This window comes from Hylobates moloch, unplaced genomic scaffold (genome assembly GCF_009828535.3).
Source record: "Hylobates moloch isolate HMO894 unplaced genomic scaffold, HMol_V3 SCAFFOLD_12, whole genome shotgun sequence".
In the NCBI taxonomy this organism is placed as follows: domain Eukaryota; kingdom Metazoa; phylum Chordata; class Mammalia; order Primates; family Hylobatidae; genus Hylobates; species Hylobates moloch.
The window spans coordinates 42,068,332-42,083,169 of record NW_026652287.1 but is presented as its reverse complement, the minus strand read 5'-3'; the positions used below and the strand labels follow the sequence as shown (position 1 = coordinate 42,083,169).

General features: G+C 49.1%; 1 protein-coding gene across 1 annotated transcript in view; it reads left to right on the top strand.

The window, feature by feature from the left end:
• The window catches only part of MUC16 (mucin 16, cell surface associated), a 220,729-nt gene that overhangs the window by 14,859 nt on the left and 191,032 nt on the right, over positions 1 to 14,838 (top strand). The window lies entirely within an intron of this gene.

Sequence of the window (14,838 nt, the reverse complement as noted above, 5' to 3'; positions counted from 1 at the left end):
GCCTATAGTCTCAGCTACTTGGGAGGCTGAGGTGGGAGGATCCTTTGGGCCCAGAAGTTCAAGAGCAGCCTGGGCAACATGGCAAAACAAGGAAGAAAGAAAGAGAGAAAGAGAGAGAGAAACAGGGAGGGAGGGAGGAAGGGAAGGAGGGAGGAAGGAAGGAAGGAAGGAGAAAGAGAGAGAAAGAAAGAGAAGGAAGGAAGGAAAAGAAGGAAGGAAGGAGAAAGAGAGAAAGAAAGAGAAGGAAAGAAGATGAAAGAAAGAAGAAGGAAGGAAGGAAGGGCGGGCCAGGCGTGGTTGCTCTTGTCTGCAATCCTAGTACTTTGGGAGGCCGAGGAGGGTGAATCGCCTGAGGTCAGGAGTTTGAGACCAGCCTGACCAACATGGTGAAACCCCATCTCTACTAAAAATACAACGAATTAGCTGGGCATGGTGGCGGGCACCTGTAATCCCAGCTACTGAGGAGGCTGAGGCAAGAGAATTGCTTGAACCCAGGAGGCGGAGGTTGCAGTGAGCCAAGATTGTGCCGTTGCACTCCAGTCTGGGTGACAGAGCGAGACTATGTCTCAAAAAAAAAAAAAAAAAAGAAAGGAAGGAAGGAACGAAGGAAGGAAGGAGAGAAAGAAAAAAGGAATAAAAGCTTTGCGCAGAAGCTCTTTTCCATCATGTTTTCATCCCACAAACATTACTGAGCACCTACTATGCCAAGAGAGGTAGTGGATGTCAGGGTTCAGGGGTGAGGTAGCGCAGTCTTTGAAGAGGTGACATCTGAGCAGAGGACTTAATGAGGTGAGGATGGAACTATTTAGATATTTGGGTAGGTGGGAGGATGTTCCAGGCAATGGGAACAGCAAATGCAAGGGCCTTGAGGCAGAAGTGAGTTTGAGAAACAGCAAATAAACAGCAGCTGAAACACAGTGAATGAGGTGGGAGAGAAGGAATCTGGGGAGGGACATGAGGGCAGGGACAAACCAATGGGTCCTTGGAGGGAATTTAGTTTTGACTCTGACATACATGCAGAGCCATGGAAAGACATTAAGCTCTGGTCTATCATTTTCTTTTTCTTTTTTTTTTTTTTTCTGGACAGGGTCTTGTTCTGTGCCCCAGGCTGCAGTGCAGTGGCTGATCATGGCTCACTGCAACCTCAACCTCCTCAGCTCAGGTGATCCTCCTGCCTCAGTTTCCCAAGTACTTGGGACTACAGGTGTGCACTACCATACCTGGCTCATTTTTTATTTTATTTTTGAGATGGAGTCTTGCTCTGTTGCCCAGGCTAGAGTTCAATGGCATGATCTCGGCTCACTGCAACCTCCACCTCTTGGGTTCAAGCAATTCTCCTGCCTCAGCCTCTCGAGTAGCTGGGATTACAGGTACCCGTCATCATGCCCAGCTAATTTTTGTACTTTTGTAGAGACAAGGTTTCGCCATGGTGGTCAGGCTGTTCTTGAACTCCTAACCTCAGGTGATCTGCCTGCCTCTGCTTCCCAAAGTGCTAGGATTATAGGCATGAGCCACTGTGCCTGGCCTATTTTAATTTTTTTTTTTTTTTGTAGAGACAGGGTCTCACTATGTTGCCTAAGTTCATCTTGAACTCCTGGGCCTAAGCAATCCTCTTGCCTTGGCCTCCTAAAGTGCTGGGATTACAGGCATGAGCCACCACGCCCAGCCCACGCTTTGACTCTTATTTTTCACCGCCTCCTTCTGGCTGCTGTACAAAGAGCAGACTGTTAAGGCACAAGGTGGGAAGAAATCAGAGAGGCTATCAGGAGGCAATAATCCAGGAGGAAGACATGGATAGATTTTAAAGACCTTGAAGGATTAGCTGAATCGTGAAACATTGGGAGAGGAGGTGGGTGCAGGGGATTCCGGAGATTCAGGTGGTTGAGAGTGGAAGTCTTTGGTGTTCCGGTGGATCTCTGGAAGCCACAGCATTCAAGGGGTGGGTGTGAATATAACTGAGGGATCTGCCAGGGAGACTTGCAGAGAGACCAAAACAGTTTTTGAATTTGCCACGGACTCAGAAAGGCAAAAAGGCGTGGTGGCTCACACGTGTAATCCCAGCACTTTGCGAGGCCAAGGTGGGTGGATCACGTGAGGTCAGGAGTTTGAGACCAGCCTGGCCAACATGGTGAAACCCCGTCTCTACTAAAAATACAAAATTAGCCAGGCGTGATGGTGCATGCCTGTAATTCCAGCTACTTGGGAGGCTGAAGCAGGAGAATCACTTGCACCTGGGAGGTGGAGGTTGCAGTGAGCTGAGATCGCGTCACTGCACTCCAGCCTGGGCAACAAGAGCGAAACTCCATCTCAAAATCAAACAAAAAGACAATATATTTTGGGATAAAATACTTTTATTTCCTTCGGGGCCTGCTGTCACATGATGCTATACCAGAGTCAGGTTGGACTTAGGTATCTTCTTTCGTTTGTTTTTTTGAGACGGTCTTTCTCTGTCACCCAGGCTGGAGTGCAGTGGCACAATCATAGCTCCCTGCAGCCTCAACCTCCTGGGCTCAAGCCACTCTCCCACCTTAGCCTCCCAAGTAGCTGGGACTACAGGTGCACACTACTTATGCCCAGCTAGGAGATGGGTATCTTATTGCTGGAGAGAGTTTGTTTCGTCAGTCTTAGGATCTCTATTTTAATGTTTTTGTTTTGTTTTGTCTTTGAGACGGAGTCTCGCTCTGTTGCCTAGGCTGGAGTGCAGTGGCGCCATCCTAGCTCACTGCAAGCTCCGCCTCCCGGGTTTAAGTGATTCTCCTGCCTCCGCCTCCTGAGTACTGGTGAGAGGTGACAGCGTGTTGGCAGTCCTCACAGCCCTTACTCGCTCTCGGTGCCTCCTCTGCCTGGGCTGCCACTTTGGTGGCACTTGAGGAGCCCTTCAGCCCACCGCTGCACTGTGGAAGCCCCTTTCTGGGCTGGCCAAGGCGGGAGCCGGCTCCCTCAGCTTGCAGGGAGGTGTGGAGGGAGAGGCCCGAGCGGGAACCGGGGCTGCGCGTGGCGCTTGCAGGCCAGCTGGAGTTCCGGGTGGGCGTGGGCTTGGTGGGCCCTGCACTGGGAGCAGCCGGCCGGCCCTGCGCCCCGGGCAGTGGGGGGCTTAGCACCCGGGCCAGCGGCTGTGGAGGGTGTACTAGTTCCCCCAGCAGTGCCAGCCCACTGGCGCTGCGCTCGATTTCTCACCCCGCCTTGGCTGCCTTCCCAAGGGGCAGGGCTCGGGACCTGCAGCCCGCCATGCCTGAGCCTCCCACCCGCTCCATGGGCTCCTGTGCTGCCCGAGCATCCCCAATGAGCGCCACCCCCTGCTCCAGGGCACCCAGTCCCATCGACCACCCAGGGGCTGAGGAGTGTGGGCACATGGCGCAGGACTGGCGGGTAGCTCCACTTGCTGCCCCGGTGCAGGATCTGCTGGGTTAAGCCAGCTGGGCTCCTGAGTCTGGTGGGGAAGTGGAGAACCTTTATGTGTAGCTCAGGGATTGTAAACGCACCAATCAGCGCCCTGTCGAAACAGACCACTCGGCTCTACCAATCAGCAGGACGTGGGTGGGGCCAGATAAGAGAATAAAAGCAGGCTGCCCGAGCTAGCACTGGCAACCCGCTCGGGTACCTTTCTCTACCGCGAGAGGTTTGTTCTTTGCAGTCAGTCTTGCTACTGCTCACTCTGGGTCCACACTGCTTTTATGAGCTGTAACATTCGCCGTGAAGGTCTGCAGTTTCACTCCTGAAGCCAGTGAGACCACAGCCCACTGGGAGAAACGAACAACTCCAGACGCGCCGCCTTAAGAGCTGTAACACTCACGGCAAAAATCTGCAGCTTCACTCCTGAGCTCAGCGAGACCACGAACCCACCAGAAGGAAGAAACTCCGAACACATCCGAACATCAGGAGGAACAAACTCCAGACGCGCCACCTTAAGAGCTGTAACACTTACCGCAAGGGTCCGCGGCTTCATTCTTGAAGTCAGTGAGACCAAGAACCCACTAATTCTGGACACACTGGGATAACAGGCACACGCCACCATGCCCGGCTAATTTTTGTATTTTTAGTAGAGATGGGGTTTCACCATGTTGATCAGGCTGGTTTTGAACTTCTGACTTCAGATGTCCGTCCACCTCGGCCTCCCAAAGTGCTAGGATTACAGGTGTGAGCCAACTCTCTGGGCCTCTGTTTTAATGTTAATGCTGGTCAGTTGTGCTTAAAACTCCACAGGGAGGGGGTACAATCAGGGATGTCCAAATCCTCCTCTTATCATGGGCTGAACTAGTTTTTCAGGTTCCTTTGGGATCTTCTTGGCCAAGAGAGGGACCTATTCAGTTGGTTAGGGGCTTAGAATTTTATTTTTGGTTTATGGGATGAGTTTTCTGGAATTAGAATTTTCAGAAGGGTCTGGAAGAGAGGAAACAGCAAGTGTTACTTTCTCTTTGTCACTTCCGTAGAGGCAGGAAGAAGGGGATTTTGCCCTGGAGTTTAGGAAATGTCCTGTATCGGCCAGGCAGGGTGGCTCACGCCTGTAATCCCAGCACTTTGGGAGGCCAAGGCGGGCAGATCACGAGGTCAGGAGATCGAGACCATCCTGGCTACCATGGTGAAACTCTGTCTCTACTAAAAATACCAAAAATTAGCTGGGCGTGGTGGCAGACGCCTGTAGTTCCAGCTACTCGGGAGTCTGAGGCAGGAAAATGGCGTGAACTCGGGAGGCGGAGCTTGCAGTGAGCCGAGATCACCCCACTGCACTCCAGCCTGGGCGACGGAGTGAGACTCCGTCTAAAAAAAAAAAAAAAAAAGGAAATGTCTTGTATCTGGGTCAGGCGGTTCAAGAGGCCTGTAAGAAAAAGCTCTGGGCCAGGTGCGGTGGCTCACGCCTGTCATCCCAGCACTTTGGGAGGCCAAGGCGGGCAGATCACTTGAGGTCAGGAGTTCAAGACCAGCCTGGCCAACATGGTGAAACCCTGTCTCTACTAATATACAAAAATTAGCGGAGTGTGGTGGTGCTAGCCTGTAATCCCAGCTACCTGGGAGGCTGAGGCAGGAGAATCACTTAAACCTGGGAGGTGGAGGTTGCAGTGAGCCGAGATCGCGCCACTGCACTCCAGCCTGGGCGACAGAGTGAGACTGTCTCAAAAAAAGAAAAAAGAAAAAGCTCGGTTTGGGAGGTCAAGGGAGGACACTTGAGGTCAGGAGCTCGAGACCAGCCTGGCCAACATGGGAAAACTCTGTCTACTAAAAATACAAAAATTAGCCAGGCATGGAGGTATGCACCTGCAATCCTAGCTGCTCTGGAGGCTGAGGCAGAAGAATTGCTTGAACCTGGAAGGTGGAGGTTGCAGTGAGTGGAGATCACACCACTGTACTCCAGCTTGGGCGACAGAGCAAGACTCCATCTCAAGAAAAAAGAAGAAAAAGCTCTGAGGGTGGGGTGAGTCATAGGTAAAGAACTGGGAAATCTTGGGTCACCAGAATGAGTGGGAGAGGGGAGGAGGGGAAAAGAAGAATGACCACAGCTGCCCTTTACGGAATCTGATTACGGTTGGGCCATTCACAGATTTCAGTGAGAGATTAACTCATTTAATGCCCTCTACAGCTCAGCAGTGTGGGAGCACATTCACCCCCATTTTTCAGATGAGTACACTAAGTCAGAGAGCAGAATAACGGTACTCAAGTTAACAGCCTGTTGGTGGCTCAACAAAACAGACACAGACAGCAGGCATGGTGGCTCTGCCTGTAATCCCCACACTTTTTTTTTTTTTTTTGAGATGGAGTTTCGCTGTCGCCCAGGCTGGAGTGCAGTGGTGCAATCTCAGCTCACTGCAACCTCTGCCTCCCAGGTTCAAGTGATTCTCCTGCTTCAGCTTCCGGAATAGCTGGGATTACAGGCACCCGCCACCATGCCCAGCTAACTTTTGTATTTTTAGTAGAGACGGGATTTCACCAGGTTGGCCAGGCTAGTCTGGAACTCCTGACCTCAGGTGATCCACCAGCCTTGGCCCCCCAAAGTGCTGGGATTACAGGCACGAACCACCGTGCCCGGCCTAATCCCCAAACTTTGGGAGGCCAAGGAGGGAGGATCATGTGAACCCAGGAGTTTGAGGCTGCAGTGAGCTATGATTGTGCCATTGCACTCTAGCCTGGGTGACAGAGCAAGACCCTGTGTCTAACAAACAAACAAATACAGGTTTTCTGGTCCTGGTGTTGAAATCCTGAAGACAGACATTGAACGAGAATGCTCTTAGTCCACCAGGAGTGCTGTAATAAAAGACCATAAACTTACAAACCACAGAAATAGAAATACGAACCACAGAAATAGATTTCTCATGGTTCCAGAAGCTGGGAAGTCCAAGATTGAGGCACTGGCAGATTTTGTGTCTGGTGAGGGCCTGGAGAGTGAGAGAGAGAGAGAGACACAGATTTTTTTTCCTTTCTTTTTTTTTTGAGACAGTTTCACTCTTGTTGCCCAGGCTGGAGTGCAGCAGCACGATCTCGGCCCACTGCAACCTTCGCCTCCCGGGTTCAAGTGATTCTCCTGCCTCAGCCTCCTGAGTAGCTGGGATTACAGGCATGCACCACCACGCCTGGCTAATTTTGTATTTTTAGTAGAGACAGGGTTTCTCCATGTTGGTCAGGCTGGTCTCAAATTTCTGACCTCAGGTGATCCTCCCGCCTCGGCCTCCCAAAGTGCTGGGATTATAGGTATGAGCCACTGTGCCTGGCCGAGAGAGCGAGATTATAAAGAATTGGCTCTGGCTGGGCACGGTGGCTCACGCCTGTAGTCCCAGTACTTTGGGAGCCCACGGTGGGTGGATCACCTGAGACCAGGTGTTTGAGACCAGCCTGGGCAAAATGGTGAAACCCTGTCTCTACCAAAAATACAAAAATTAGCCAGGTGTGGTCCTGGCACATCTGTAGTCCCAACTACTCGGGAGGCTGAGGCATGAGAATTGCTTGAACCAGGGAGGTGGAGGCTGGAGTGAGCTGAGATTATGCCACTGCACTCCAGCCTGGGTGACAGAGCCAGAAACAGTTTCAAAAAATAATAAAATAAAAAGAAACAGAACAAGTAAGATGTGTGAGTGTGTGTATGTGTAGATAGAGACTGATTGATTGATTGATTATAAGGGATTGGTTCACCTGATTATGGAAGTGGACAAGTCCCAAGATCTGCAGTTGGCAAGCTGAGAACCCAGGAGAGTCAATGTTATAGTCCCAGTTTTTTTTTTTTTTGATTTTTGTTTTTTTTTCCTGAGACAGAGTCTTGCTCTGTTGCCCAGGCTGGAGTGTAGCAGCGCGATCTTGGCTCACTGCAGCCTCCGCCTCCCGGGTTCAAGCGATTCTCCTGCCTCAGCCTCCTGAGTAGCTGGGACTACAGTCATGCGCCACCATGCCCAGCTAATTTTTGTATTTTTAGTAAAGATGGGGTTTCACCATGTTGGCCAGGATGGTCTCCATCTCTTGACTCCGCGATCCACCCACCTCGGCCTCCCAAAGTGCTGGGATGACAGGAGTGAGCCACCGCACCCGGCTTCATATACTTTTCAAGACAGGAATCGTTATGTTGTTCTTTGATGTATCCTAAATGCTTAAAGTAATGCCCAGCATAGAGTAGGTACTCAAGAAGTGTTTGAGGTAATGAGTGAGTGAGTGAATGAATGAATGGAGGGTCTTTGGCTAGAGAATGTTGTGTGACATTTATGGGGTCTCCAGGCAACCCCCTAAAGGGACAGGGAGGGGCCGGGCGTGGTGGCTCACACCTGTAGTCCCAGCATTTTGGGAGACCGAGGCAGGCAGATCACTTGAGGTCAGGGGTTCAAGACTAGCCTCGCCAACATAGTGAAACCGTGTCTCTACAAAAAATAGAAAGACTGTCGTGGCCAGGCGCAGTGGCTCACGCCTGTAATTCCAGCACTTTGGGAGGCTGAGGCAGGTGGATCACTTGAGATCAGGAGTTCAAGACCAGCCTGGCCAATATGGTGAAACCCTGTCTGTATTAAAAATACAAAAATCAGCCAGGCGTGGCGGTGCATGCCTGTAATCCCAGCTACTTGGGAGGCTGAGGCAGGAGTATCACTTGAACCTGGGTGGCAGAGGTTGCAGTGAGCCGAGATCACACCATTGCACTCTAGCCTGGGCGTTGCAGCGAGACTCCATCTAAAAAAAATAATAAATATAAAAAGAAAAATTAGCCTGTCGTGGTGGTGGGTGCCTGTAATTCCAGCTACTCAGGAGGCTGAGGCATGAGAATCACTTAGACCAAGGAGGTGGAGGTTGCGGTGAGCAGAGATCGTGTCACTGTACTCTAGCCTGGGCAACAGGCGAGATCTTGTCTCAAATAAATAAATAAATAAGAGAGACAGAGAGGGAATTAAAAGAAGATGCAGCTCCTTTAGGGAAGACAGGTCCACACTCAGCTTCAGGCAGACTCCATGCAGTCTCTTCTGTCCTAAAGACACAAGGCCCAAAATAATCTGGCAGAGAACTGAGCCAGGGACAAGGACTTCAGAGGTAAGAGGACGCTCTGTACTTGTCTGCCTGCACCCTTGATCTTAAGCATATTTGTTTCCTCAGTAAAGTCTGGGCGTATCTATGGGTAGTTAAGGGTGTGTGTGGGTACGTCCGTGAACTTGTGTGCGTCAATACACACACTCCTGTGTTTCTGTAGTTAAACACAAACTCCTGGGCATTTCTGTGGTTAAATCTGTGGGCAGGTCCGTTGGTGAATGTGGATTCTGTTTGCCTTTGGAACTTTCAATATTTGGGGGGTCAATCCCTGGGGTTGTACATTTGTCAGTGTATATTCAGGGAACTATGGGTGCCTCTGTAGAAGATCTACTGGGAACGTGTGTGTTTAGTTTGGGGAGGGTGAATGTCTGTGCGTACATCTGAGAGTAAGAGCTTGTTTATATCATTTCTGTTCTGTTATCTATTTATTATTATTATTTTTTTGAGACAGAGTTTCACTCTTGTTGCCCAGGCTGGAGTGCAATGGCACCATCTTGGCTTACCTCAACCAACCTCCGCCTCCCGGGTTCAAATGATTCTCTTGCCTCAGCCTCCGGAGTAGCTGGGATTACAGGCATGCGCCACCATGCCCAGTTAATTTTGTATTTTTAGTAGAGATGCGGTTTCTCCATGTTGGTCAGGCTCTTCTTGAACTCTCGACCTCAGGTGATCTGCCCGCCTTGGCATCTCAAAGTGTTGGGATTACAGGCGCGAGCCATCGCGCCTGGCCCAGTTATCTATTGTTATAGAAGAAACGACCCCAAAATGCAGAAGCTTAAATTAATAACGCAGTACATATCTGTAGTTTCAGCTATTTGGGTAGCTGAGATAGGAGGATCGCTTGAGCCCAAGAGTTTGAGTCCAGCCTGGGCGACACAGCAAGACCCCATCTCTTTTTTTTTGGAATACAGGTGCCCGCCACCACCCAGCAAATTTTTTTGTTTTTTAGTAGAGACGGGTTTCACCGTGGTCTCGATCTTCTGACCTCGTGATCGTGCTGGGATTACAAGCGTGAGCCACCGCGCCCGGCCAGCAAGACCCCATCTCTTAAAAAAAAAGAAAAACACCAAACACCAACCACCCTCTAGCAAACAATGATTTGAATGACTGGATTTCTCATCGGAAACCACGGACTCTAGAACACGATGGAACAATGTTTCTAAAATGCTGAGAGAAGATGATGATTCACTAAGAATTCTATACCAGTGAAAATATCTAGGAGGAACGATGGTAAAATAAATTAATTATCAGGTAAAAGAAAATGAAAAGAAGTCATCATCAACAGAATTGCTCTAAAAGAAACAGTAAAGAGAGTTATTGAGGCTGAAGGGTAATGACATCAAAGAGAAGCCCGGAACTTCAAAAAGAAAGAAGAGTGAGTGAAGGCAAATTTATTGGTCTTTAGATCAAGAGAAGTGGTACTCAAGGTGTTTAAGGTATAATACCTGAGGACCATCGTCCACACCTGGACCTAATTTACTGATTGATTGAGATGAAGTCTCCCTCTGTCACCCAAGCTGGAGTGTAGTGCTGGGATCTTGGCTCACTGCAACCTCTGCTTCCCAGGTTCAGGTAATCCTCCTGCCTCAGCCTCCAGAGTAGCTGGAACTACAGGCGCATGCCACCATGCCTGGCTAATGTTTGTATCTTTTGTAGAGGTAGGGTTTTGCCATGTTGCCCAAGCTGGTCTCCAACTCTCAGGCTCAAGCAATCTGCCCACCTCGGTTTCCCAAAGTGCTGGGATTACAGGAGTGAGCCACTGTGCCCAGCCCCTGGCCCTAATTTACATCATAGAAGACACGACTACTTCCATATCGTCATCAGGATACTCAAGCAGCTCTATAGAGAGGCCTACATGGCAATGAACTGAGGTTTTCTGCCCACAACCAGCACTAATTTGCCAAGCAAATGAATGAGCCACCCTGGAACTGGATCCTCCAGCCCACATCAAGCCTTCAGATAACTGCAGCCCCAGAGGACATTTGACTTCAACCTCTTGAAAGACACTAAGCACCCATCTAAGCTGCCCTTCAACTCCTGGCTCACAGGAATTATGTGAGAAAATAAATGTTTCTTTTTTGTTTGTTTGGTTTTTGTTTTGTTTTGATTTTTGAGACGGAGTCTTGCTCTGTTGCCCAGGCTGGAGTGCATGGCGCTATCTCGGCTCACTGCAACCTCTGCCACCCAAGTTCAAGCGATTCTCCTGCCTCAGCCTCCTGAGTAGCTGGGATTACAGGAACCTGCCACCGCACCCAGCTAATTTTTTTGTAGTTTTTAGTAGAGACGGGGGTTTCACCTTGTTGGCCAGGCTGGTCTTGAACTCCTGACCTCGTGGTCCACCTGCCTCAGCCTCCCAAAATGCTGGGATTACAGGCGTGAGCCACCGCACCTGGCCTTTACGGCATGATTTTCAAGGGAATATGTGACCAGAAACAGAACTACAAAACTCCACTGCAATTATTAAATTAAAAGAAAAGGAAAGAAAAGAAAATGATGCTGTTGTAGGGCCAAATAACTGGTTGTATGTTTGTAAGCAGGTGGGTCTCAGAGGGTCCGGGGGTTGTATGAAGATGCTGTTGAAGTATATCTCTGGGGCTGCACGTCCCTGAGGGAGCATACCAGCGGTGGGTAAGGGCTTGGGAATGGCTGCATCTGGGCGTGTAGGATAGGTTTGGGGTGAGTCTGACCATGAGTAACTCTGACTGTGGATTGGTGTGGCGTTAGTGACAGGGGCGTGTGGCTCCAGATAGAAGTGTTCTAAAAAAGACAAAGAAAAGAGTTCACCTTCCTCTTCTATCTTCTCCCTGGGAGGCCAGCCCCTAAAGTCCTAGGAAGGGGCCAGGTCTTGAGTCCCAGTGACCCTGATCCGTTGAGGGCCCTTCTGCTGGAAATAGGTGTTTCTGGAAGCCAGGCGGTGACCCTGGTTCTGTCCCTCGGGCCACACTCACAGAGAGTGAGTTTCGTTTATTTGAAACGCAACCATCCAGAAATACAGTTGTTTTTTGTTCCACACCTTACTTCTTCCACCTGACGCTCACAAGTAGTTTCCTTTTGCTTGTGTGATGGGAATGAAGAAGATTGACATCGCCCTGGTTGAGAATCTGTAGGGGAGAGGCAGACAAGTCCGAACATGTTGCTCAACTCCTGTCCAGGGTGGACAGTCGAGGTGAAAGGGCTTCCTTGGGGAGCAGGTATCTGATCCTCAGTTACCCCTTCCCACAATAATGTATGAAGGATATGGAGGTGACAGCATTCAGCAATGTAGCCTAGTGGCTAAGTCCTCTGACTTTGAAGCCACGTGGTCTGGGTTCAAGTCCCAGCTGCACTACTAATCAGCTGTGTTACACTGGGAGCTTAGCCTCTCTGTGTCTTCAGTCTTCTTCTTTGTAAAATGTGAATACTTACAAGATAGCAGTACCCAGTGTGGAAATATGTGAGCCATGTGTGTAATTTTAAATTTTGTATTTATTTATTATTTTTTTAGATGCAGTCTCACTCTGTTGCCCAGGTTGGAGTGCATTGAGTTAGGGTTTCGTTGTTTTTGTGTGTGTGTGTGTGTGTTTTTTGTTTTGTTTTGTTATTGTTGTTGTTTTTGTTTTGAGACAAAGTCTTGCTCTGTTACCTAGACTGGAGTGTGGTGGCATGATCTGGGCTCACGGCAGCCTCCGCCTCCCAGGTTCAAGCAATTCTCCTGCCTCAGCCTCCTGAGTAGCTGGGATTACAGGCGCCCGCCACCATGCCCGGCTAATTTTTGTATTTTTAGTAGAGACGGGGTTTCACTGTGTTGGCCAGGCTGGTCTCGAACTCCTGACCTCAAATGATCTGCTTGCCTTGGCCTCCCAAAGTGCTGGGATTACAGGCATGAGCCACCGTGCCTGGCACTTTTTCATTTTTTACATTGACAAAACATTGTATATATTTATGATGTACAAGATGATGTTTTGAAATTTGTATACATTGTGGAATGAGTAAATTGAGCTAATTAACATACATATTACTGGCCAGGCACAGTGGCTCACGCCTGTAATCCCAGCACTTTGGGAAGCCGAGACAGGTGGATCACAAGGTCAGGAGTTTGAGACCAGCCTGGCCAACATGATGAAACCTTGTCTCTACTAAAAATACAAAAATTAGCTGGGTGTGGTGGCGGGTGCCTGTAATCCCAGCTACTCGGGAGGCTGAGGCAGGAGAATCGTTTGAACCCAGGAGGTGGAGGTAGCAGTGAGCCAAGATCGCGCCACTGCACTCCAGCCTGGGCAACAGGGTGAGACTCCATCTCAAAAACAAAACAAAACAAAATATATATATTACTCCCAATGCTTTTTTTTGAGAACCCCCAAAATCTACTCTCTCAGCAATTTCCAAGTACAGTCAGCTGTCTGTTCTGTGTCTCTATTTGCTTTTGGGCAAATGGAAAGAGGGCAGAGAGCCTTCCTGCACCCAATTTTTTTTTTTTTTTCCTTGAGAAAGAGTCTCACTCTAGCCTGGAATGCCATGGTGCGGTCTTGGCTCACTACAACCCCCACCTCCTGGGTTTAAGCAATTCTTGTGCCTCAACCTCCCAAGTAGCTGGGATTACAGGCGCCTACCACCACGCCTGGCTGATTTTTGTATTATTAGTAGAGATGGGGTTTCACCATGTTGGCCAGGCTGGTCTCGAACTGTTGACCTCAAGTGATCCACCCGCCTTGGCCTCCCAAAGTGCTGGGATTACAGGCATAAGCCACCGTGTCCGGCCTTTGCCCACTTCTTAATTGCCTTCAGTTCAACAGTCCTTATGCTAAAGGGGCATATTTTGGGGTGGCACGGTCTGTTTCCCCACATCTGTTTGCACAGCTCTAAGGGTATTGGGGGGTAGGGGCTCCAGTTAGTGATTACCATAAATGACAGCAGGTGTTATATGAAGGAAATATAGTATTTGGGGCTGAGGGTTAGGGAAGAAGATGGGGTAATCTCTAGGTGTTTGGGGCAAATAAGTGGTTGTTGGAATCATTCAGCAAGAGAGAGGAAAAGCAGCACCTAGAGCAGTGATCGGCTCCGTCACAGCCATGTTAGGCTTGGAGTCGGTCAGCTATCTCCACAGGGCTAGCTGAGTATTTGATTCTGGAGGGGGGCTGGAGTTATAGGTTTGGATGTTCCAAGTGCGTGGGAGGTTATTGAAACCATGCAGTGGCCAGGGAGGATGCTTGGTGAGCATGATCTAAAAGGGCTGAGATGCCTGTAATCCCTGGCTAATTTGTGTATTTTTAGTAGAGATGGGGTTTCATCATGTTGGCCAGGCTGGTCTCGAACCCCTGACCTCAAATAATCCACCTGCCTCGGCCTCCCAAAATGCTGGAATTACAGGTGAGTCACCGCGCCCAGGAACCTGTGTAATTTTTCATGCTAGGTCTGATAAAGAGGTGGATAGTCATAGAGAAGTAGGATTGGGTTAAACAAAAAAAAAAAAAAGAAAGGATATTCTGCCAGTAAACTGGGGGAACTTAGCCAGGCCTGTTTGTTCAGATTCTTCTCTGTGTCCCGTGTCTTCAGAGATAAGATGTTCCTCTCCTCCCGGGATAGGGAGGGCTGCTCTCACATGAGAGTCTTACAACCTGCTTTAGGAGAGAAGAGAAAAATGTGAGAATAACCTTCATGCCTTGGATATTTTTTTCAAGTGCCAAGGTGCTTGTTTATTCCTAAGAACCCATGATGTACCTGGCCCTGAGCTGGCTTCCAGGACACAATTATTTTCTAATAACCACATTTCAGACTCTTGTGGGGGAACTTGCCTCTTTCATTCATCCGATATTTAATAAAGATGACTATCTTTCATTCATCCATCCATCTTCTATTCATCCATCTATTCACCCACTCATTCCTCCATCCATCCACCCCCCCATTCATCCATTCACTGATCCATTCATTCATCCACTCATCCATCCATTCATCCACTCATCCATCTATCCATTCATGCACTCACCCACCAACCCCTTCTTCCATCCATGCAGCCATCTTTCATTCATCCATCCATCTTCTATTCATCCATCTATTCACCCATTCATTCCTCCATCCATCCACCCACCCATCCATCTACTCATCAATCCATCTATCTGCTCATGCATCCATCTATCATCTGTCCACTCATCCACCCATCCATTCATTCATCCAGCAAATAGTCACTAAATGCCCATTTTGTCCAAATATATCTACTTGAACTCTCTGCAAGGTCTGTGAAGCAGAATGATCACCTGGGGTCTTGTTAGACATGAAGAATCTCAGCAGGACCTTCCGTATCGGAAACTGCATTTTAACAGATGATTCCTATGTGAATCAAATCTTGAGGGATACTGCTATAAACATTACCAATGT